A 24,377-nucleotide genomic window follows, 5' to 3' on the forward strand; every position below is an offset into this window, starting at 1 on the left:
CTACGTCTACCTTCCTCATCTTTCCATAAGAATTGGGTTTGAGGTTTTCTATGCCTCCTACTCCAGGAGGGCAAAGAAAGAGAACTCTGAGGAACTGTACTGGAGGCACCGCACAGTCATTCCTATGGCTGGAAAATGCTTTCTCAGACCTCGTCAGGCCTCAACCTAAAAGTGGGAAATTAGAAAGGAGAGCATCAAATCTCAACTCCAGTTCCCACACACTCGAGAATAAACCCACTCCATTCTGGTCTGTCAGGGTGCAGGAGTAGGAGCTTCTGCACTGTAGCCCAGCCCCTTCATTCCAGGTGTCTGGCCACCTTTCTCACACCTCCTGCTGGGGAACTGAGAAAACAGAGTCAACTCCAGAGGCACAAAAAGGTGACGTGCTGGGATGTGAATAAGATCTGAAGCTGAGGTCCTGGTCTGGGAAGAGAAGATTAAGGAGAAAGGGATGAAAGAGAAAGGCTATGGCAAGTGTAAGAGAAGGGAAGCAATTTAAATCCTTGTTTTGCTGCTTTTTGGCCTCACAACCTTAGACAAATAACTCAACCTCTCTGAGCCTCGGTTTCTCCATCGATAAAATGGGGGGCCCATTATCAATGCTTGCTTCACAGAGGAGTTATAAAGATCAAATGTGATCTATGTAGACATTTATAGAATCAGGTTGTATGTAACCCCATGAGTGCTCACTCAATTGATGCCAACTATTATTCCCATTATGAGGATTATGATGATGATGAAGGCTGAGGCAGACAAAGGTCACATAGTCATGGTTTGGGGGTTCTAGATGCTGTTACATTAAACACAAAATCAAAAAAGGTTTGTGGGGAAGACGAATGCCTTATGACTTCACATACATGTGGAATCTAAAAGAACAAAATAAACAACAACAAAAACTGGGAACACATTCATAGAGAATATTTTGAGAGTTACTAGATGGGAAGGGGTCGGGGGTTGGTATGTAAGGGCAAAGGGATTAAGAAGTACAAATGGATAGTTACAAAACAGTCGTGGAGATATAAAGTGTAGCATAAGGAATATAGTCAATAATATTGTAATAAATACTTAAGAGGGCAGAGGAGTACTAGATTTATTGGGGTAATCACTTTGTAAGTTATATAGATCTCCAATCACTATGCTGTACAACTAGAATCAATACATTATTGTATGCCAACTATAACTGAAAAAACTCACCGAATTGTACACTGTAAATGTGAGCAACTAATTGTCTATTTTATTTCAATAAATCTGTTAAAACAAAATGTTTGTGGGGAGAAATACCGGTACTGGGGGAAATACAGGGTCCAGGCCCCAAGTATAGAAGAGCTCTGAAAGGAGAACCCCAACCTTGGGTCCTCAGCTTGCAAAGTCCCACTTAGGTAGCAAAGAAGGTGGAGAACACAGACGGTGCCTGACAGAAGGGGCAACTCAAACATCACACGTCCACCCTCAGCTGGAACAGCACCAACTTTATAAAGAAACCCGGGTAATTCTCATAGTCAGTCAGTCAATCTTTGATCAACAGTGAGGGAATTACTACTTGATAAACACAATGTTAGGTTAGATGAAATCTTTCAAAGCAAGGGACATTTAAAAAAAAATAAGTATAAATAGAAAAGAGACATCTTTGGTAGTAAAAAAAAGACTAGGGACAACAGAGCCCATGGCGGCCCTGGTTCTCAACATCCCTAGCTTCCGATCTGTTACCCCTACTGAATTCACCTTGTCACCACCACACTGGCAGACTCGGGATGAGTTTGCAAGCAATCATACTTTTTCCCAAATAATTCTGTAATATAAAAGTAATAATTCTGTAATATAAAAGTAATAATTCTGTAACATAAATCTAATTCATCGAAGAAAGTTGGGAAAACAAAGGAAATCTCAAAGGAAACACAATAATCCAACCACCAATGTCAACACGTTGATTTAGTGCTACCAGTTTCTCTCTCTTGTAAGGCAAATCATTTTTATTTAAAGAATCACATCGCACAGCCTTCCTAAGATACCAGATACGAAGAATCAGTAAAAACAGTAAGAATCAACAAAATTTTAGACCATTTAGAACAAAAGGAAGGCAAGTGCACGTGCGCACGCACACGCGTGTATAGGTCTTGCTTCTCAGAGGCCTTTTAAACTCATAATCCTGGATGCTCACTATGGCCACCTCTGAATAAGAAGTTTAAACTTAGGGGATCAAAAAAGAACTCCACCCACTAAAACAATGCTCTTGAAGCATCAAAAAATCTAACATTTCAAACAAGGATTTTTTAAAAAACACATTAAAAAAACAAAACAAAACCTATGATGTGTTCCTTGGCACAAAACTGGGTCAGTTCCTGGTGGGGTTCCAGGATAGAATTTCAAAAGATACTGTAAGTATTCCTCATGTCACTGATACTGTTCTATCAGACTTGAATAAATCAAAATCATAATGAAAACGAAAAACAAAACTGAACTTCTCTGGCAACAAACTTGGTGCTCAGTTTTTACCAGCATCGTTTATAGGCTGCCTCTTAAAACCATTTTTAACACTGCTTATGCCAGAGTAACAGAAAGTACTTTTCGTTGACTAGTTTTGACAAACTGTACCGCCAAGACTGCCTTCATCTACCCGTTAGTGGAAAGATGTCTCAGACAGGGGTGTCAGTTCAGCAGGAAAGGACTCCCCAATGAGAAGAGCCACCCAACATTAGAAAGGGTAGCTCCTTGACAGAGTGAGCTCCTCACTGCTGGAGGGAAGCAAGCAGAGCTATACAAACCATGTGCTCACAACTTTAAGATTTCTTACAGTGGAAGTCATGAGGGCATTGCCCAGTTGCCTTCCCTCATTCCTCATGAATTAAGAAAGTGAATAACATCAACAGTTTAAGTTCCAGTGAAGTCTTCTTCAGAACAGCCATTAATAGAGGCAAAAGGCAGGAGCTGGGAGTCATTTGCGAGCCTGGAGAACACACAGAAGCCAAGAAGAATGGCCTCTAGAATTGGAAGAAGAATTCAGAGGTATCTGTGGATGGCTCTGGGAACAAAGTGAAACTCTGAGACTTGGAGTAGAGTCCACATACTCTACCCTGAGATTGAACTGTAGCAGCTTTTCTGGAAAAGGTGGCACTTTTAGGGCTTCATACAAATCCCTCTGGGGCCTTAGGACACAGGCATCTCTGCCACTGCCCCACAACCCTGGACTTTACCAGTTGAATATAAACAGAAGCTGTCTCCTTGAGAGTGTTCTCGAACTGAGAACACATGTTAACTTCTAGAACCTCCAAGATAATCAAGTCCAGCAAATAATGGCTCATAATTAACTAGGATGGTCTTTCCTCTCTACCTTCCACTTTTATAATAATGGCAAAGGGTAATAAAATAAGTTGATACTTGCTCCAAAAAACATCATCCAATAGATGCCCTTGTTCAGCCTAGATTCTGATGGGCCCTTGATTGGTCCGGGAAGCTAGAAAAAACGCATGGCCCAACTCAAACTTTACCTCAGAATTCTGGATAGTCTTTAAATGTTTTATTGGCAGGATCACAAAAGGCCAGAAGATGGACATGTTACTTCACATAAGGAACTCCTGTCCCTCTAGGAAAAAGCATGACACTCAAGACCTTTAGAGAAGCAAGACAGGATTTTTCTTCCTCCAAAGATAAAAGGGGAAAATGTGCAAGAATGGGGAGGAGAGCTTAATCTTCATCTTACATGGTACAGAGTCAACAGATAATGCCCCAAAATAGCAAAACATGCAAATTACTGGAAAATGTGGAAGTAAATACCAAAATAATCAGCTAAGATTTTTAAATGGCGGCACTGGGGGCAGGAGATTGTGGTCCTGGAGAACTATTTGATTCTTGAAACTATATGCATGTATAACTTTGATAAACACTACAAATTTTAGAAACAAGAAGAAAGTTGGGGGCAGGGGGGGAAAGGGCTAGGAAACCTTGGATGTATGTATTTTCCAACTTAAGATATAAAAAATAATACTCTAGGTAAATAATAATATTTAAATATTATTTCCCCATATTTTCAACCAGAATATATTTTAATAACTTTTCCTGATTAAAGCAATGCTGTTCATTGCTTTAATAAATTAAGCAACACCCCCTCCAAAAAAGGGAACAAAAATAAAAAGTTATAAAATCACCATTAAAAATAACCACTGGATGATTTAGAGGTAGTTTCTTTTTACATATGTATATGTGTGTGTGTGTGTGTGTGTGTGTGTGAGTGTGAATAAAAATATAGAGAATTTTCTTTAACTCTTTGGACTTATTCAATGACTATAAGCCTTTTGTTTTATTTTGAGGGAGAAGAAATATTTTGAAAAGCATTAAATAAATTAGGCCTTTGCTTCTTATTCCATCAGTTCATATCAACATCTCATTCTATAAAGATAGGCATGTCAGGTTGTCATATTTCGACTACATGGTACATTTACAAAGAAAAAAAAAACCCTTTTTGGATAGTGACATGGTGACTTTCTCAGAATTCCTAGATGTAAAATTACAGCAGTGGGGTGGAGGCCTTACTGCAAATTGGTTTTACATCAGATTGTATCGTTTTCTGACTATGTGTGTGCCTTGTTTGTTTCTTCCTATATGAGTCTCTCTTTGCTTCTCTCTTTCTCGCTCCCCCATCCCTGCAACTTGTCACTAGCTTTCCTCCCCTACTCCATCCAATTTTTTGTTTTATTTCTCTCTGTCACCTTTAATCCAATGCAATATGGAACCGAAATCATATTCTTACTACTTTTTGCATTTGCAGAATAGAATTGTTTTTAAGTTTAAAACAGGAATACAAAGCGTTCCATTTACCCATTTTCTAAAGCCCACGTTGTTGGGTTTGTTTTTGTTTTTTTTTTTTTGTTTTTTGAAGAAAGGCAATTGCAGCCCCAGGGCCTAGAGCCTAACTAGGCAGCCCTCAGAAATAAGAAAAACTCTGACCCTGCCTGGAAAAGGCAGTGTAGACAAAGAAGAAGCTTTGTGTAGACAAGGGAGTGGTTTTCCAGAGGGGAGGCCAAGGAGGAAGACCAATGTCAAAGACAACTTACTCTGCTCCTGGGGTACCCAGCCTGGCATCACCACATGACAGGAAATCAATAGGTCCAGAAGGCATCCAGTTAAAGAACCACCTACTCCTCCATCCCCCTCAGAAGGACCTGCCTCTTTTCCTAAACATCCAAAATGCCTGAGCCTTTTCCCATAAAAACTGCTTTTAAAATTGGGTCACCCTTATCCTACACCTAAGGGATTTCTTTGTAACTCATATACCGGGCACATCTTAGAAGAGCTTTCTGGGTTCCAATTACTCTTTGAAGTGCAAGCACTCTCTGCCAGCCCTAAGAGATCTGCACACTTCACATGGCTGCCTTCTACATCCAAGTGTCTGAAAAAAAAATATTGACCAGGCACAATCCTAGGTCTGCCACAAGAGGCCTCCCACATAGAGAATGCAAACCCGATCTGGTAATCCAGGCAGCAGTGACTCCACCTGCAGACTTCTCATCCAGCCCTCCTTTCCATTTTAGCCAGAGGCTCCTAATGGGATTCTTCCTGTTAGACGCCTGAGGTCCGCACACATGGTGCAGTATCTATTGCACATCCCTGTCGAAAAAGGAATATGATCCATTGACAGGCTTGTCCTCCAGGAACTTACACTACTAGTTCTTAATTACTGCTGCATTCTTCTTGGTAACTGTTCCCAGGCTATGTCCTCATGAAGAAACATGAAAAATAAAAATATAAAAGAAGATATGGGAGAGCAAATGAGGAAGTTCTGCTTTTGCCAAGTATTTCCTCAAGAACATCAGGCAACAGCTCCAGTTCTGAGAAATAAACTCATGAATTCCTGAACAGTAAATTTTCTACAAATGATGTAGGGAACTGGGGAGGGGGTGTGGAGGGGTGAACAGAAGGCATGGATGGATGGACCAGTTCTCATCAAGGAGCATCAAGATGAGTCAAGTTTTTACACAGTGGCAAATGTTCCTTTTGGACTTGCTTCAAACCTGTGTGTGGGCTGATTCTCTGAAACAAACAAAATTCTCTTGTATAACAGAGGTTATGGGGTGACTAAGAGGGTGAGGATTTTGATAGAAAAGAAATTAGCCACAAATCACCTTTGACTAAAAGAAATCACCCACGAATCACCTTTGACTAAATAAGATCAGTTCTTCTGTCTACACCAGGTCTTGATTCTGTAAAACCTGACCAGGGACATGGAGCCATATCAAAGGATCCACATAACCCCAGAGGGATGGGTATATACTCCAGTATAAGCTCAATAACAACTTGAACGGTACAGCTTTTAAGAGCATTGATACGCCCTGTTCCACCCAGCAAAGAGCTGGAATGCCAACCCTGGCTTCAATCAGCTCCCATACACCGCTGAGGGAAGCGCGGCGTCCGGAACAGCAGTTGGCCAAACACATGTGAGGGAGGTGCAGCTGCCGAGCTTTCATGTTTACCAGGAAGAAAGAGTGTTGATTTTGCAGATTTTTGATAATGTTTTCACAGCCAGTGTTATTCCCAACCCATTTTAAAATGCAATCTGAACAACACCCCTTTCTCATCAGTCTCCTTGAACATAAGTAGTTCCATCAACCTCTGCCCTGGAAACCCTTTTCTCTCTACTGGCCATACCTTGGTTTGGCCAAACAGAGCAGCAGAAAGGATCTCTGTGGTGACAGCGTGGGGCAGGGAGAAGAGCATTAAAGCAGACCAGGGGAACTGGGCTTACGACCCTGGCACCAAGCAGCTGCAAGATTTCCCTGGGCCAGCTAGGATCACCTAGGAAAGACTCCTGCAGCTCTAATGTCTTTGGGCCTATGGTTGCATTAAATTGATTCCACGTTCCCTCTTTACATTTAGTTACCTAAATGCAATAAGCCACGAAAATTAAAAAGGATTAGAATGAACCAAGATACTTTAGACTGAGAGCAAAGAACAGGTGAAACAACCAGCAGTTTTGCCGGAGGAACCTGGCATGCCACCGCAGAAAGGACCCAGGCTAGAAAAAGCCATTTACAAAATGCTGAGCGTGTGCCCAGGCCCTTTTGAAAACTGGGTTCTTGGGTTGTTTCTTGATTCCGCCCCTTCCTCCCCGCCCCCAATCTTGAACACTGACTATTATGCAGAAAAAAAAAAAAAAAAACATTTAAAGGAACAAATATATCCTCGGGAGATACAGGAAGAATGCTAGTGGAAGTAAGGACCTTTTGTCTCTGTCTCTCACATACAAACTCATACACTCGGCTGGCCTTGTGAGTAATCCATTGCCATGGCTGATGCCCAGCTAACTCCGTCGTAGCCAGCAGTCTCTGCCAACCACTGATGCAGTGGAATAGTCGTCTGACCAGCTCCCTTCCTGACGCTGGTCTATTTTTGGTTAAAACTGGGGCTTCAGATAGAACCCAGACTTGCCTGGGGCTCCCTCCTTGGAAGTACTATTTGATGATGGTAATCCTCAAGGGCTTGTACTAAAAATGACTTTCCATCTAAGAGACACTGTTGATATCAAGCCAGTTCTAAACCCTTATTGCCAGGGTTTTGAGATCTGTGCAGGGGTCAAGCAGTGGCCAGCCCAGAAATATCATGTTAAACCTACCTAGCCTGCCACAGATTAGATATCTATAGACATCAGAAGTTCCATGACACTTACAATATAATTTCAGAGCTAAAAATCAGCTCAGTGAAAGCTAATGAGACAGCCATATAAAACAAAGGAAAAAAATTTAAAAACCCATTATCGGTCACAAGAAGTTATAAGAATGCATCAAGTGTGAGCTACAGGTCATCTAGATTTTACACTGGGTCTTGGGGCTGGAGAAGAGTTTGTGTCAGTTTGTGATGGAAGACACTCCAGGTAAAAGACCTCTTCTGAGACCATAACAGAAACCCTGAGGCTTTCTTCTTAGAGAAATCAATAGCCAGCCAGGTCCTCTGTTGGAGGACCAAGAAAGTAACTATTAAGCAAACTCCCTCTGCTCCCAGACCCACAGTTTTGTCTCTCTCAGGTATGGATCATAGACACGAAGGTGGTAGACTCTCAGGAGGACAGATGTCCAAGCAGGGCTCCTGGGTGGAGGAAAAGCGGGGCCACCTCATGTTGGCAGATTGAAAAGGAAGTCAAATTCTCTTCGGTTTTCTCCCTACGTGTGGTTCTCGGATCCCTGCATCCAGACCTGAGAAATCAAAATCTTTGTGGGTGTGGCCAAGAAATCTGTATTTTTTACAAGCCACTTAAGATGATCCTAAAAGTGTGAAAATTGCTGCTGTCTGTTCCTGCCTGTCCTCTTCTGAAATACGGTAATTAAAGGTTGGGCGTCTCAATCAGGAAAGAGATTTAAGTAGAAACCACACATGTGGTGGAAAGAGGGAAGGGAGTGGCTGGAACAATTAGTGGGAAATCTCCTCTGCTGAGGGAGAGAGAATATGATGATGAACCACCCAGCCCTGCGAGGAGACTCTCCCTCAACTGCAGCCTCCGAAGATCATAAGAAAGGTGATCTCTTCCCACGAGCCAAACAGGGGTGAGTCTGGGTGCATCTGGGCCAGGCTCAAGAAAGGAAAAGGTTACCAATGTGAATGAAGCTACCCAAGTTTGGCCCAAAGCGCCCTGCCAGTGGCATCTTCTTCCTACACACCACATAGCCCTGAGAACTGGTGACTGCCAAAGGCGATCCCAAATCCTAAGGAATCCAAAGAAACAGCAAAGCAGCTTCCACCCGACTCTGGATATCACAGCCACTGACTTGGAGTCACCAATGCCCACTCAGCTGTCTAGCTACAACACAGCCCTGAACTGGCATCTATACATCCCCAAGAGTCAGTGGGTTTCACCTGTCATTCTCTAGGCCAGTGACAGGGCCAAGCAGCTCCAGATCTAAGTGGTATGTGCCATTCGTTCTCCAGGTGTGGTCACCAGCCCAGCAACATCAGTATCACACAGGAACTTGTTAGAAATACAAATTCTCTGGCCCCACTGAATCAGATTCAGAGCTACTGAATCAAATTCTGGAGGAGGTGCCCAGCAATATGCAGCTAAAGCTTGAGAACCAGTGTTACGGTAACAATATGAACCACCATAGTAAATCAACAGAAGTGACATTTGTTTAACATAGACCTACAAAACATTTCAAATATATTATCTTAGGGATATGCTCTTCTAAACCTAAGGTCCTATCATTCATTTGAATCTCATGACAATGCTGAAGTAGATAAAGCAGCATTATTATCCCATTTTATAGGTACGAAGATTGAGGCTCAGATGAAATGATTGACACACATTACGTCCACCCACAGCCCACTAACTGACAAGCCACAGGACAGTCACTGAGACTAATTAAAAGTTACCAGCCCATATCAATTTCTTTCCCCCATGGTCTATGGGGATATTGCTGACAGCAGAAATGAAATTGACATTCCTTCTTTTTATCTAGCCCATCACATCAAGTGACTATTTCTAAGACTCTCCTCCATTAATTCTGGATTTGCACTGAAAAGGCAATTTTAAAACCACTGCAAGACAGATCCACTTAATCTCAATGTTGATCTGACAGACAATAATCCTCAACTGACATATGGGCCGTGTACCAAAAATTCATTCATAAGGTGGAGGGTTGAAACTCAGATTGCCCTTCCCCATGGACGCAACATGGAGATGGTGGTTGGATCAGAAAGAGCCACTTCAAGTCCGTCTGCAAGAGGGAGGCAGAAGAGCACAGGTAGGTTTAGCCATGAACCCAAAGGTTCAAATCCCGGCTTTCTCATCATTCACCAACATAAGAAAAAGCCCAAGTCATTTAGCCTTTCCGGGCCTTGGTGTCTTTACCTGGACATCATAATACTCATCTTGTAGAGTAGTTGAGAAGATTATATGACAATGTACATACAGTGCCTGCCACATGGTACCCATGCAACGAATAGTTGCAATTTATGTCATTTAACTCCCAAAGTAGCAGTCATATTATATTTTTGCCCGAAAACTATGCAATTAAAATAAAAGTGAATATTTGAAATTATAAAAGGATTGACTGCAGGAAGATTAATGTCCTTCTAAAAGATCAAGAAAAGGAGGGAGGGTGGTAGGATTAGGGGATGGCACAAAATGTCAGGTCACCCATTCCGCCCTCTTTGGCTTTCAGCTCAATTGTCACTTCTGTAGGAGCCTTCCTTCTTCTCCTCCCAGACTGGGTCAAATCTCTCAAGTGTATGCTCCAATGGTCCCAAGTACTTCCTCTTCGAAGCCTTAAAATGATTATGATTTTACCTTTATTTACTTAAAGTCTATCTTCCTCACAACCCCATAAGCTTCATGGAGTCAGGGCCCAGGTCTGTTCCTGTTCATCAATATCTTTCCCTGGTACTTTGCCCTAGCCCTGGAACACAGTAGGCACTCAAATATTTGGAGAATGAGTCATACCAGGGCAGGGATGAATAATGGAAAGAGGAGGTCATGTGCAGCTGGCTATGCATATATGCAGATAACTCACAAGTCGGAGGTCTGTGTGACTCAGGGTTGCCTAGACAAACATACAAATCTTTTGGCACTAATAAAAGCAAACTGCCTCAGCCATATCACTTGGGCAATAGAAAATGATTATTAAATCCGCAAGTTATTAAACCCACAGGCAACCTCTTCCAACAGAGTCACTTCCCCCAGGACCTCAGTCTGCTCATTGGGCAAGTGTGGAATGAAGTGAAGATACTGCATAAGTCCAGGCAGGTTTGGAATTTCTTGCCATTTTCCCTACCTCAGTATGAGTTAAAGAGGAGGGAGAACTCTATCCTCACCCCAGCTCAAACTCTGAAGCAAAGCATGGAAAATGCTGCTCCCAGCTGCAGTTTACTTATGTACCAGGAACAGTCCAGTCAAAATCCAATGAGGTGGATATGGTTCCCATTCTATAGACGGAGGAACAGAGACTCCAGAAATTAGGAACACAAGCATGATCAAATAGTTACTAAGCAAAGCCAGAACTGGAATCCAAATTAGTCAGACTGCACAGGGCATGCTCTTGGCCATATTCAACTACCTTGTCCTATAATGGGTGTAAGTTTCTCCAGACTGTGAAGGATGTACAGGCCTCGATGAGCCAATGCAGTGGTGTAAAACACACTGCAGAAAGGAAAGAGAATTCTAGTCTAGGTTCTTCTACTACTATGTGATCCAAGGTAAGTCATTTTACCTCCGTAGGCCCAGGGAGCCTTTCTCTCCAGTCATATAAAAGCGTGGACCATATGACCATCAAGAGAGGAGAGCCAGTGCTGATAAACACATAAAAATGCCTGCCAGTCAAACTCTATCATGAAATCACATCTGCCAGGCCCCCACCTGGACCCTGCTTTGTGGTCGCTCACCTAAAGTGGAGGTCAGCCAGAGACTCCACGCTTTCTGGTAGGGAGCGAAGGAACGACACTGATTTTTCTACCGGGCCCTCCTAAAACATAGGCTTGGAATAAATCAAGAATAAGCAATAAGGGAAAGAAGACTGTTTGCCATACATTTAATTAAACCCGAACCTCCCTTCCTGCAGCAGGAAATTGAAAAAAAATATATCATAAGCTATAAAAAAGCAGGTGTCTACTCCAAAGTTTCCCTTGGGCTCATGCCCACCAGCAGTCCTCTACACAGCACAAGCTCTCTCTGGGATGTGTTCTACATATACCTGAGACCAACTGCAGGAACAGCCTTCAGATGGCAGGGGTTCCAAGAAACAGTCTCTCCCTAGCATCGGCCTCTGAGATGCTGTACAGAGTGATCTGGAACTTACAGTCTCTTCTACAAAGCCTTACAAGGTCAAAAATGTTCAAGTTGTGCAATTCCTATGGTGAAAAGGCTCTGGAACAGCACTAAATGACCAATACAACACTTCAGAAGACAAAACTCACTAGCCAAAACATAGAGTCAGCAACGGGCACAGCAGAAGCCAAGGAGCCTGGTATTGCCCAGGTTTCAGCAGCACTCGAGCCTGTGCTGCCACCAACCCCTGGGAAAGTTATTGCCTCCTGCCAGTCCCCGCAAGAGCGAGCACAGTCATCCCAGCACCAAAACAGGAGTTGCGAAGAGTTGACACTGACTTTGTAAAAAGTTGCTGACCCCTGAGCCATCAGACTCTTTACAAAACTCATACTGACGTTTACATGTATGGCAAGGTACAGCGGAAATGGCCAAGCTATTCTGTAAAATGTTCATTAAAATAAAGCCTGAACTCGGGTGGCCCCATAGTGTAGTGGTTAGCATATCTGCTTTACCCGTAGAAGGCCCTGGGTTCGTGCCCCAGGTGGAGCCACGGACCATACCCTGAGTGCTCTGGGCCCTGGGGGCACTCCACAAGCACATGAGAGGAGATGTCCCACCTTCAGAGATCCAGTTCTTAAAAAAGGGAGACCGCAACACCCCTAGGTCAGGGGTGGAAATGGCGAGGTGGGGGGGAGGGATTAAAGACGGGAAAAAATAATAATAAAAAAATATAAATAAATAAAATTTAAAAAAATAATAAAAATAAAGCCTGAACCATAAGGAAGAGCAGAAGGGGAAGCAGAATATCCCTTTCTTTACCACAGGCCTAGATGTACTAAGTCTAGCAACATATAGAGGCAGGAAAGTAGGGAGAAACAAGGGAAATAGAGCAAGAAGAAAACAAGGAAAAATAAAGAGAATGGTGATACAGAGGGCGGCCCCTGCCTGATGCTGCCTTGGTAGCCTTCGTCCTGCTCCCTCAGCCCTACTTACCAAGGCTGTTCAAGAGGAAGGTCTGTGATTTCACTCTAAACATCAAAGACGACATAACAACCCTAACAAATCAATTGTACTACATCGGCACTCAGTTCCTGCAAAATAAAAAAAGCAAACTGGTAAATATTGAGTGGACCCACCACCAAGTAAGATACCAGATGCAGAGTTTGAAGACATTTCTAACTTTTAAAATAATTTCCCAAATGCCTAAATATACTTAGGCAAACCCTTTCAAATTAAATGGTAAAATATACACTTAAAAATGAAAATTTTAAGTTTTTTCTTTAAATAAAGGGGATTTCATGCTTCTATACTAAAAAGGCATGAAAATCTTTCAGGATTTTGCAATAAATGCTGGGAGGCTTAAGAGACTGCAGTAAGACTGAGAATTGATCTGCTCTATTAGGTAGATGTATGGGATGGTCCTACAAACAAGGAAAGAGTAGTAGGCAGCCTAACTGAGACCAACAGATTTTCACTCTGTATAATGTGTTAAAATGGACACTTCTACAAAAAGACATTTAAAGTGGTTTTTATATATTAACCTGAGTACTCTAAACACCCTACTGTTCAGATATTAAAAAGACAAACACAAAGGACGGTTCCAGTTCGATCCGCACCCTGTACTGAGGTAATTGCCACAGATGGGTCCTGCACTGGATGACAAGACAGAAGAACATTTATTAAACACCTACTGTGTGCCAGACCTCAGAGCTAAGATCCCCATTTTGCCTGACCCCTTGTCTTCCCAGTTCCCAAATGGCCGTGACAGGTTAGGAATCGAGAAAGAGAACTGAAGGTCATACCATGCCTTCAGATACAGCTGATATTTAACAGCAAGCAGAGGTGAACGGCACACAAAAAGAGCTCAGTCCTCCATGTAACTGAGGAATATGTCAACCCTGATTTAGAGATGACTTCATCTGAAGAGGCGGACAAATGTAAACTAGTGGACTCTTTCATTATCCTTTCTACGGTAGCTGCTAAGCCAGTCTTCTCATTCTTCAGGCCCTCCTGATGGAGCACAAAACTTTATCTTGTTTCTGACCACCAATAAGACTGAAACTGGAATTCCGCAGGACCTCAGCATGGTAGAAAAGTGAAAACTTGGGCTGTCCTGAAAAAAGTGTAAAGTCACATCACTACCTTCAAAAAGGTAAGTTTTCCAGGCCCTCATAAAGCTCAGAGCCAGATCCCAGTGTGATTACAGGTTACAGAGAAACCAGAAGGGTGGGGAAGCTTTTACATGGTCCCAAGACCCAATCCAAAGAGGCCTCCTTCTCTCTCTCTTCTTCTTCCCTATCGCTATTCCCCTTTTGTTTTTCTAGTCAACCAACACATATTTCTCGAGCCCTCACTTAACATATGCTTGTTTCCCAGTTTCACACAGCCTTTATCAATGTAATACAATCACACACATCACCTGACATTTTATGAAGTCTGCCCTTTTAGGACTCTTGTAGGAAGTCTTCAGTGAAAAAGAATGTCTGAAGTGAAACTTGTAGGGCCACAACTACTGCCAACTTCAGATCAATATTCAGAATCATGAGTGCAAAGCACTGGTAATGAATGCGAGGCCATGGTTCCCACTGCATGACTACATATGGGAAGGACACGTACGAGCCGATGTTCGAGCCTGGCGCTAACAGTCAAGTTGTAATAATGAACAACAAACGGCCACCACAATGTATTGCGCACCTGTTCATGGGTCAGGCATTACCTGGTTTAATCCTTACAACAACTGTGGGCTCAATTTTGTCATCCCAATTTAACAGAGATGGAAAGCTGAGCTCAAAGACTTTGCCTGCAGTTACACAGCAAGTAAAAGGCAAAGCCAAAATTTGGACTCAGAATAATCCAATAATTCTTCTCTCCCTGGTGGGAAAGAATGTCTGCAGCACATACGGCAAGACCCTTCCAGTCTGGGTGCCCTTCCCTTCTGCTTATGGATACGGTGGTAGAAATTAATATTGGGGTGGGGGGAGAGGGGGGAGAAATCTGTGCCAGAAACACTGAGGGGAATGCTGGCAGTAAATACCTGTTCGTTTCTCATGATCGAGGGGCATGAGAAGGGAGAAATATGCATGTAAATATTTTCTCAATGCACCCGATAATGTCACTTACCTCCTAAACCATTATCTCAGGCTTTCGCCCTTGAACATTTCGAAGGTAACTTTTGCTATGCAAAAGACTTCAGCACAAAGAAGCAAGGTCTGGCCTGCTCAGGCTGCGTTCCAAAGAAGAAATCTGTACTGTTTTATTCAAGTTACAACAAGATTTGTCTAGAACTTTGAGATTTCAAAGATAATTTGAGACTACTCTCGGGGATCTGGGCTATCAGAGGAGTATTTGCTTCTCTACTTCATCCTCAGGAACCACTGATGGAAATGACGGCGATGCATGAGCGCTGCAGGCTTGGCTCCGAGCTCCTGGCTCTGCAGAGACCTGCAGCCAAGCTCTGCAGCCCTGAGCTTCTGAAGACCAGGGCACATGTGTGTGGTATGCAAAAATATATACTAACAAGAGGGAACACGGCCCCATTTGGAAAACCAAAACATAAAATAAAATAAAACGACATTCACCAACATTCTTACCTACCACAGTACTATTTTGAGACAATCTTTGCAGCTTTTTTTCATATACATTTAGCGCTTGGTTTTGACTGTAGCTTATATCCAACTGTTTCCTGTTCTTCCAACTACTTTCTGTTTGATTATCAAGTCCCCTGTTCAATGGAGTCTTTTCTAATCATCCCTTTGCCCAGGTGAAACTGCCCCCTTCTCTATGCTTTCACTATCCTCTGAACGCTCTCCTAAAACTTTACTAATTAGTTTAACCATCAGGCTCCCCCTATAAACCAGTGTTCCAAAGCAGCCTGATTGTAAACTCTGATTATTTTTCACATATTTGGCAGAAATGACACCAAAATGTTAACAGGGGCCAAGCTGGAGTGGTGTGCCATGACTGATTTGTTTTAGCATTCCTTCCACTTTTTAATGTGGTTCCAAATTTTCTTCAGAAAACATATAATTTATTTCATGCATATTGAACTGACCATAAAAGTTTATTCAAACTGCAATTGATCAAATTCAAAAGCACACAAAGGAGAATGGGGCCTGACAACATGAGACATGTCCCAATATTAAAGCAGGAAAGTGGGCGATCCTGACTCCTACAAATAAATAAGCCCTGATAACTACAAATCAATGATGATTCCTGGCATAATTATAGGACAAACGGTTTGGGGACATTTAGAACAGAATGTGAACATTGGGAAAAGGCAATGTGAGTATATGATGAAGTCACGCCAAAAGGCAACCAAAAGGTTATTTCTTATTGTGATGACCAAGCTGGTAGACCAGGTGAAATGAGAGAGATAAAATGCACCTTGATTTCAGCAAAGCGTCTACTTTGGACATACCCAAATCATAGCACTTACTAAACTTGACTGAGCTACTATTAGTCTGTCTTCCTACTAGACCTGGGGTCAGCACACTATGGCCCATAGGCCGAATGCAGCCCCAACCTGTTTTTATAACATTTTACTGGAACAGCCATGCCATTCGTTTGTATGTTGTCTATGGCCATGGCAGCCCTACCAGGGCAGAGCTGAATATTTACAACAGAGACCGAATGGCCCACAAAGCCAAAAATATTTACTATCTGGCCCTTTAGAGAAAAAGTTCTCCCACCTCTATACCAAATGATTATTATCTCTTTTCAGGCAGGAAGTTTGTCTTATTCTTCTGTGTACCGTCGGCACTAGCACAGTGCCTGGCACAAAACAGGAACACATTAAACGTCTGCATACACTGGTGTCTTTAAAAGGCTTGATGACAAGCTAGAGGAAGGTTACTGACAACAGGACATGGAGTTCAATTCTTAGACACGCCCTGTCCAATGTCTTAACAATGACTTGACTAATGACGGACAAAGGAGGCAGGCTCAGCAAACCCCCAGATGGCACCAAACTGGGAAGAGGAGATAATGCCATAGATGACAGAATCAAGATTCAAATGATCCGGACAGCCTAGCATTCTGGGCCAAACACAAAGCCGGTTGTGCAAGAACAGGCTGGGGGCAGTTCTAAACTTCCTCGAGTCCATGAGACCTGCCCTGGCAACCATTCGCGTGAAACAGAGCTGGGTGCTGTCGCTGACCACAAGGTTCATCAGGGCCGACCGCGCCAAGAGTAACGCAATCTTAAATGGCATCAAAAGTAGGACAGTGTCCAATTCACAGAAAAACAGTAATACTCCCACTGTACCTCACAGTGGCCAGGCCACAAGTGGAGGATTCAGCTCAGGGCACCACACTTTTTAAAATAAGTTTCTCTCATGGGTTACAGCCACATCATTTAAAAGGCATCCAGTAATTTATAGTGAAAAGTCCCCTCCTCAGAGGCAAACAATGTTACCCATTTCTTTTGTACCCTTCCACAGGTACTGTATGTATATACAGGCAAATAAACATATATTGTCCTCTCTTTTTTCTGCACAAATGGTGGCACAACTTACATGCAATTCCACACTCTGCATTTTTCGTTTAAAAAATAGATCCTACAGAGTCCCACACCAGTTCCTAATGGGCAGCCTCATCTTTTCTGTGGCTGCACAGGATGCTACGTTGATGAACATTTACAATTTTCCAGTCTTTCGCTACTACAAACAATATTGTAAGGAATAAACATACATCATTTTTCACCTGTGTAGGTATATCTGCGGGACAAATTCCAAGAACTGGAATTACAAGGATAAAAAGTGAGTGCATTTGTAATTTTGATGAATATTAGTAAATGGGACACTGCCCTTTAAAGAGAGTTATGGAGTTTCCCCAAAAGGGAGGCTGGAAATTATGTCCCAGAAGAAAGAGGCTTGGTGTGGGGAAACTGGAGGGTTGGGTGGAGAGATGAGCACCATGAGCTTCAAATACCCAGGGCTACTACCAATAAGTTCAGCCCCCCTTCACTTACCACATGCCAGACACTCCCTCGGAGACTCACACACAGCATCCTACTTGACTGTTATGACAACCCTGAGGGATGGGCATTTTTTTCATCCTCAGTATGCAGATAAGGAAACTGAGGCCAGAGTCCTCTTGCCAAAATCCACAGAGCTAACAAGGGGCAGAGCTGGGACTCAAACCAAACTGGGTAAATCCACCATTTGAGCTCCTCAGCATTACGATCCCAGGCACCTCCAGCCCTGGCTGGAAAGGAAAATAACAGCCTGGGAGGCTTCTGCACAAGCCTCACCCTCAGATTCTGATCTGACTCAACAGAAGGGACCTTCCAAAGCAGTGAAAGTTCATTGGGGCGGGGAACCTTGTAAATCAGAAGGCACAGCAGGAACAGGTTTAAAAGCCCCTCTTCTCAGGTGGCTCCAATGTGCAGCTGAGGCTGAGGACTGCTGCTCTAGTCTCTAACAGTACCTCTCCAGCTAGAGACGGTATCAGAGGCACCAGGAGCCCTGGAAAACAATTTTCAGGCCCCACCCGCTGAGTTCCTGAATTACCAGGTCTTGGGTGGTAGTGGGGAATTGCATTTCTAGCAAGTTCCCAGGTGATGCTGCTCTCCCAGGAACTGCACTTTGAGAACTACTGCTCTAGAAGCAAGAGCTAGCACCACTCTTAGTAATACATAGCAATTAACATTTTACAAGGTACACCACCCCAATGAACTTTCACTGCTTTGGAAGGTCCCATGGGATAATGTGGTCTGTAAAATGAAGTGAAAACAGATACTCAAGGGCCTTAGCCAAGTTCATACACTTTGCAAGTGGTACAAAACCTTCATTTCTTTTTTTTGTTTGTTTTCTTTTTCTTCCTTTTTTTTTTTTTCCCCCAGTAACTGTCTTTGGTTTGTACTCAGGTTTTCTGATATCTGGTTCAATACTCCTGCCAGTGTCTAAGTTCCAGAAGGCAGGAGCCTTGTCTATCTTGTTTTCTCTTATTCCTCCTGAACCTAACACACAGCTGGTGCTCAACACATATGCAAGAAAGAAAAGAAAAGAAAAGAAAAGAAAAGAAAAGAAAAGAAAAGAAAAGAAAAGAAAAGAAAAGAAAAGAAAAGAAAAGAAAAGAAAAGGTGGTGTGTAAATATAGTGAGACACAGGTCCTAAAGAAGAAACTTATGAGAGGTTGACTATAGCTCACATTAAAGAATTCTAAAAATTAGAAGCATTCAAAAATAAAATGAACTTCTCAATGAATAGTGAGCTCCCTGTTGTGGAAGAGACACCAGCAAAAACCAAACAACCAAGTAACAGAAATATCACAAAGCAACTATACACTCCGAGGTGATCTCCATCACTTCTAAACAGCTTTGGCAAAGTTAAAAATTTTCATTCTTGTGTATTCCACTAGAGAAAAGGTACTCTATAAATCCTTCTTGAGTATCGGTCAACTGCCTGCCAACAGCTTTACTATATACACTTAGACTCATTACTGCACTCTTCTGCCTCAGTTTCCCTGGACACAAAATGAAAGGGTTTGTTAATCAATCTCTGGGATTATCTAACAAAATGACTGGCAAATAACAAACAACTAACAGATATACCAAAGTACTTAAAATGCATATAATGTCTGTCTTTTCTCCCCTCTGCCACTCTGCACTGCAACTAATCCTGCATCTAATTGATATTTCCATGAAAATTAAACTTAAAAAACAACCAAGGGGAAATCCAAATTCACACCGATCCGCCCTTTGAATTCCATGCCTTCACCAGTTGAATTACTGGTCTACGTATATTTTAATCCATGCTTCCAGCAGCCACGTGTGGGGCACCCACTGTGGCAGAGAATTGTGCATGACCTTTCGAAAACAGAGGGAAGGACCAGGCCCACCCTGCCTGCTTGGGGGCATTACCTGCCTCTACCACTTTCAGTTCTGGATTTCTCCCACCTGCGTAATTAATGTCAGAGGGTTCATCAGAATTGACTAGAATTCTGTATTCACAGACTGATTTCAACAAGGAAGCCCACAACAAGGAATAACAGAACCAGACGTGAACCAAGATCCAGAGACAGGTTCTTAATTTTTAAGATCTATCTAGAATTTCGTCTTTACGATGGGCCAGAATACAGTGCCCTCACCTAAGACCATTCCATTCGCACCTAAATGATAAGAAGGGGTCAAGCTGACAGTAGTTCTTAGGCAACAGCTTCTCAAAGCCACCAACACTGTGGAATCTTAGGGGCTACTGGGAAATTTCTGCAGGAAAGAAAAACAAGAAACTTAGGCCGGCTCCCAGGCAGGTATATAAAGCTCTTATTTATTTACTTTGAACATTTAAAACTGTTTTCAGACACCATACCAAAAAATGAGAATATACACAGCAGCTATTAAAACACTGTGAATTTGTCTTAATAATTTCACAAAGATGATCTGACGGGGAACCAAAATAGAGATGTCGAAGAGAAGATGAAACTTTGGCTCTGTGTCAGAATGCAGGAGGCTGAGGGGGAAGCACTCAGGACAGGGAAGCCAGTCAGACATGCCAAAGCCAGAGCGGAGAAGCCGAGATGGGTGTTTGTTGTAACGATTCAGCTACTGAAAAGATTCTGACAGTCACATTCAGGAGCACATTAATAAGGCTCTTCTTCCTTAAGGAATATCAAAACCCACCTGCAGAACCACTCACAATCACACACTGACGAGTCAGAACACTTAACTATGGAGCAGTTTGCTGAAAGCATCGTTGCAATGATAAAATATCAAGAAAGCTAACATTTCATTTTTCCAGCTCCTGTGGAAACACCTATCTAGGGCTGAGGAGTTTAGGGCTAAAAGGATTAGAGGCTGACATCCTGTAGCCCAGGTGTCCTAAAACTCAAAGATGTAGAAATCATCTGGAGCACCTATTAAATGCAGAATCCCAGGCGCACCCCCAAGCATCTGGCTATATGAATGAGGAGATGCCACCCCACAAGGACTCTGTAGCCCATGCCATTCTATGGTAGGTGACACCTAGAAGGATGTTTGAGAAATACTGACCTGGCCAATAACCTTTTTTTTTTTTTCTCCATAAGTGAGAAAACTGAAGCCCAGAGAGGTGAAGCGCCTTACCCAAGTCCAACTTCCTAAGCCCAGTGCTGGCTTCATAGGAGGAAATCTGTAAGCATGAATAGATGCCTCAGAGTACAATCAACCCTGAGGGCAGCAGAGAGCCAGCTAGCTTCTTAAGCAGAGCCTCTCACCAATGAAAGAGCCTGCAAAGAACGAACCTTCCTGGGACAAACACTGAAAAGCAAACGCCAGTGACAGAGTTAAGTGGGGCCCCTATGTTTCCAAAGGGCTCTGTCCACACTCCAATCAAACTGACACCTGTACTGTCATTTCCTATTCACCTCTGACTGTGAGCACCTGCAGGGTGGGGACTGAGTCCCATCTATCTCTGCATCACCGACAGCATGCAGCAGGCTTTCAGGAACTTTTTGTATTGTCATATGAAAGCTTACTGCCACTCTCGGTCTAGAATCCCCTCCAAGAGGCTGGTCCACCGAGCACATTTCTCTCCCAGCCTTCCGGCCCCAGCTCAGGTGTCACCTCTGCAAGAAATAACGGCCCCTCCCCCACAAGGCGCAATCAGGTGTTCCCTCCTACCTCTCCCAGAGGACCCTGTACAGGCCTGTTAGCACTTATCACACAGCTTTGTAATAGTTCTGTTTACCTATGAGACTCCTCCTTGAAGGCGATGATTTTGGTCTTTGAAACCCTAACACCAAGCCCAACAACTCAAGCAGATGTTGGCCAACAAATGTTTAGGTGTCCGATAAATGGGAGGGAGTAGGAAGGATGGCGGGGAGAAACTAATTTTAAATATCTTGCTACAGATTCAAAACGCTGCAAAGTTGCAGAAGTGCTTCACCCTATTATTTCCTCTGTTCATATCTGAAAAGACAAGTCACTGTCTCTCCAGAGCCACGACAATCAGAGCAGTGTGTTAGCTGCAGTTGGAAAGGGCCTCACCTGCTGATGCCTGTCCTCCACACACACACCTGCCACACACACATCAACATACATCTTCAGCTCCCACCTCTCAGCTTGTCCGGAGCTTCCTGCGCCCCCAGTGTCCTCCCTAGCAGCCACATTCTGCACCTTCTGCACTGAGCACAGAGCACTTATCTCTGGCCATTTTGCACTATGGTTAACTCCTCCCCCCGCCGCCCCCCTTCCCTGGGCATCTGCAGACAATACTCCCCAAGGTGTAGGCCAGGCAACACGCCAAGGGAGGGACTCCAAATGTCCGGAGCTAAAAACGGGCTCTTTAGGCAAAGCTAATTTCTCCTTGAAAGGAGACCAAAGCTAGACATCTGCCCTCTGTCAGCTCCGACAGCCCCTACACTCTAGGCAACTAACAGCTCACAACCAGGTAGAGCTGCACTAAATTTAAAACTTTGAGGTGTCAACTCTATGGTTTATCGTCTGATGCCCTCTCACCTTTACGAAGCCCTATACGGCTTGCAAAGCTCACTCTACCCTTTACCTCTCTGCTCCCTCTGCCCATAGAGCTGCCAGCCAGGACCCCATTTTACGTGTCTCAGAAGCAGAACTGGCAAACAAGCAAGGTGTTCAGACGCTCCCCTCAGTATCCCTTATTACCACCACACTGTTCACCATTTACCAATTGTCTCCTGACCCCATGGTGCTTTTCCTACCCTCTCAATCACAGCCTTTCATTTTCAAATCCAACAAAATTCTAGGCTTTTTTTTTTTTGAGAGTTTTTCCTATTTGTATTTTAACTGCTATATAACAAACCAGATTTCCTGTTTCTTTCTTGTGTTTATTATGCTCAGGATATTTTTTCCTAGTGCCCTGAGAATTAGTCCCATAGGAAACCTTCAGCTCCTTTGAAACTCTTTTGACCCGAAAACCCTCTTCCCTGAGAACCTTTCTTCAGGGACAGAACAAGGCTGGTGGCTGCTGATAAGCCACAGTGTGGAGCAGGGGAGCAGCGCGGACTCTGAGGCAGGCGGTCGGCCATCCCGGCTCCACCACGGATAAGCTGTGCAACCCACCTCAGCCGGCTTCAATTTCCCCATCCATAAAATACGAATAATGAAACCTCACTTGAGAGGTTGCTGCAGGATTTAAGATAATGTCTGCACTATACACAGCTCAGGGGCTGAAGTGGGCGGCCCCCGCTCCCGCCCAAATTTGAGCTGGTAACATTATTTCAGCTGCGTCCGGGCACAGCCAGCGTGGAAGGTGGGGCGGCTGCAGTTTTTTCTCGGCCTGTAGAATTCTGTCCACAGAGAACGGTTCGGAAGGCCTCCTGCCGTGAATAACGATAGTCAGATAGTCACGGAGGAGAGATCAGAAATGAAGGGGGGTGCTCTGCCACTCGGGAAGGCTAAAAAAGGGTGATTACTCACCTAGGACTAAAGGGCTTCTCAAAACATCCAGTTCCCTCACTCCCAACCCCCACAAACTACAGGCGCGTTATCTAAGACAAGTCGCTGAAGCTCAATGAGTCTCATTTCCTCATCTGCACAACAGAGATAACCCTACCAACAGCCCCAACTGTTCAGGATGACGTGAGGCGGTGTTTCTTGGCGCGTGGTCTGCAACCACCTGCACACTGGGCCCTGATGGTTGCCTTCCCAGCCCCTCGTCCCTGTTCCTTCCTTCTTAACAGAACCTCCATTGTGCTAAGGTACCCGCCCCTCAGCAGAGGGCTTCTGAAGTGCGAGCGCCCTCAGAGACTGGCTCAGGGATGGATATGTGACCCAGCTCCAGAAAAGGAGGCGTCGTAGGAGAGTGCTGGATGGGCCACGGGTCGGCTCCCGACTCCTGGGAGAAAGAGCCAGAAACCTATCTACATCCCTCTTCTTCCCCTGATGTCACTGTGCCTGAGATGCCTGGAAATGCTGTAGCCACCTCATTCCCAGCCTGCACATGAAACCGGCACAAAGACGGCAGAGATGGGAAGACCGGGGGTCTGGATGATACCCCGAGCCACTGAAAGGATCAACCTTGAGGCCTACCCTACCTCAGCGTTCAGAACTGCCCACCGCACAACTGCAGGGGGCGCGATTCCCACTGCAGTCCACATAATGGTGGGTCTTGGAGTTGGACAGCGCACCACTCCTGTTTGAGAGACAATGATTTTCCCTGTCGGCCAATTTGAGTTGGAGTTTATCACTTGCAGGTGAAAATAGCCAGATATAAACGGCACGACCTACAGATCATGTTAAAAATTCAATTCTTGGGTCCCTCCCCCACCCCCCGCCCAGGGAATAATATGCATTTTTAACAAGCACCCCAGGTGACCGTGATGCTCCCGAAAGTTTGAGAACCAATGTTTTCATGGAAGGTGAAGACTCACAGCGCAGTGCCAGGCACACAGTCAACACCAAGCATCGGTCCAAAATGGACTCACCAGACAAACACAGCTCCGCCTTCCTATTTCCTGCGAAAAGTTACTGCAGGAAGAACAGATGAGGGCAACAGAGAGGGAAGTGTGAGTTGTCAGACAAATCTCACCTCTTCCCACCAAAGGCTGCTCTGCACAGCTATAGGAAAACATCTGCTAATGTTCAGCCGGAACCCTCTTCCGTGACAACCCGACTCTATTCGTTTCCTCAGCAGCTAGAGCTAGAGTCATTACCTGGAACATCTTTCGGTGCCGAACACAGCTG

General features: G+C 43.9%; 1 protein-coding gene across 1 annotated transcript in view; it reads right to left on the bottom strand.

Annotated features, from left to right (window-relative positions):
- Positions 1 to 12,831, bottom strand: part of SORBS1 (sorbin and SH3 domain containing 1) — a 177,010-nt gene extending 164,179 nt beyond the window's left edge. The window contains exon 1 of the mRNA XM_016164111.2: positions 12,734 to 12,831. The gene's annotated coding sequence lies outside the window, so the exon portion shown is untranslated. The remainder of the gene's footprint in view (positions 1 to 12,733) is intronic.
- Between the last annotated feature and the right edge of the window lie 11,546 nt (positions 12,832 to 24,377).

The sequence above is a fragment of the Rousettus aegyptiacus genome, unplaced genomic scaffold, assembly GCF_014176215.1.
Source record: "Rousettus aegyptiacus isolate mRouAeg1 unplaced genomic scaffold, mRouAeg1.p scaffold_m13_p_6, whole genome shotgun sequence".
NCBI lineage: Eukaryota > Metazoa > Chordata > Mammalia > Chiroptera > Pteropodidae > Rousettus > Rousettus aegyptiacus.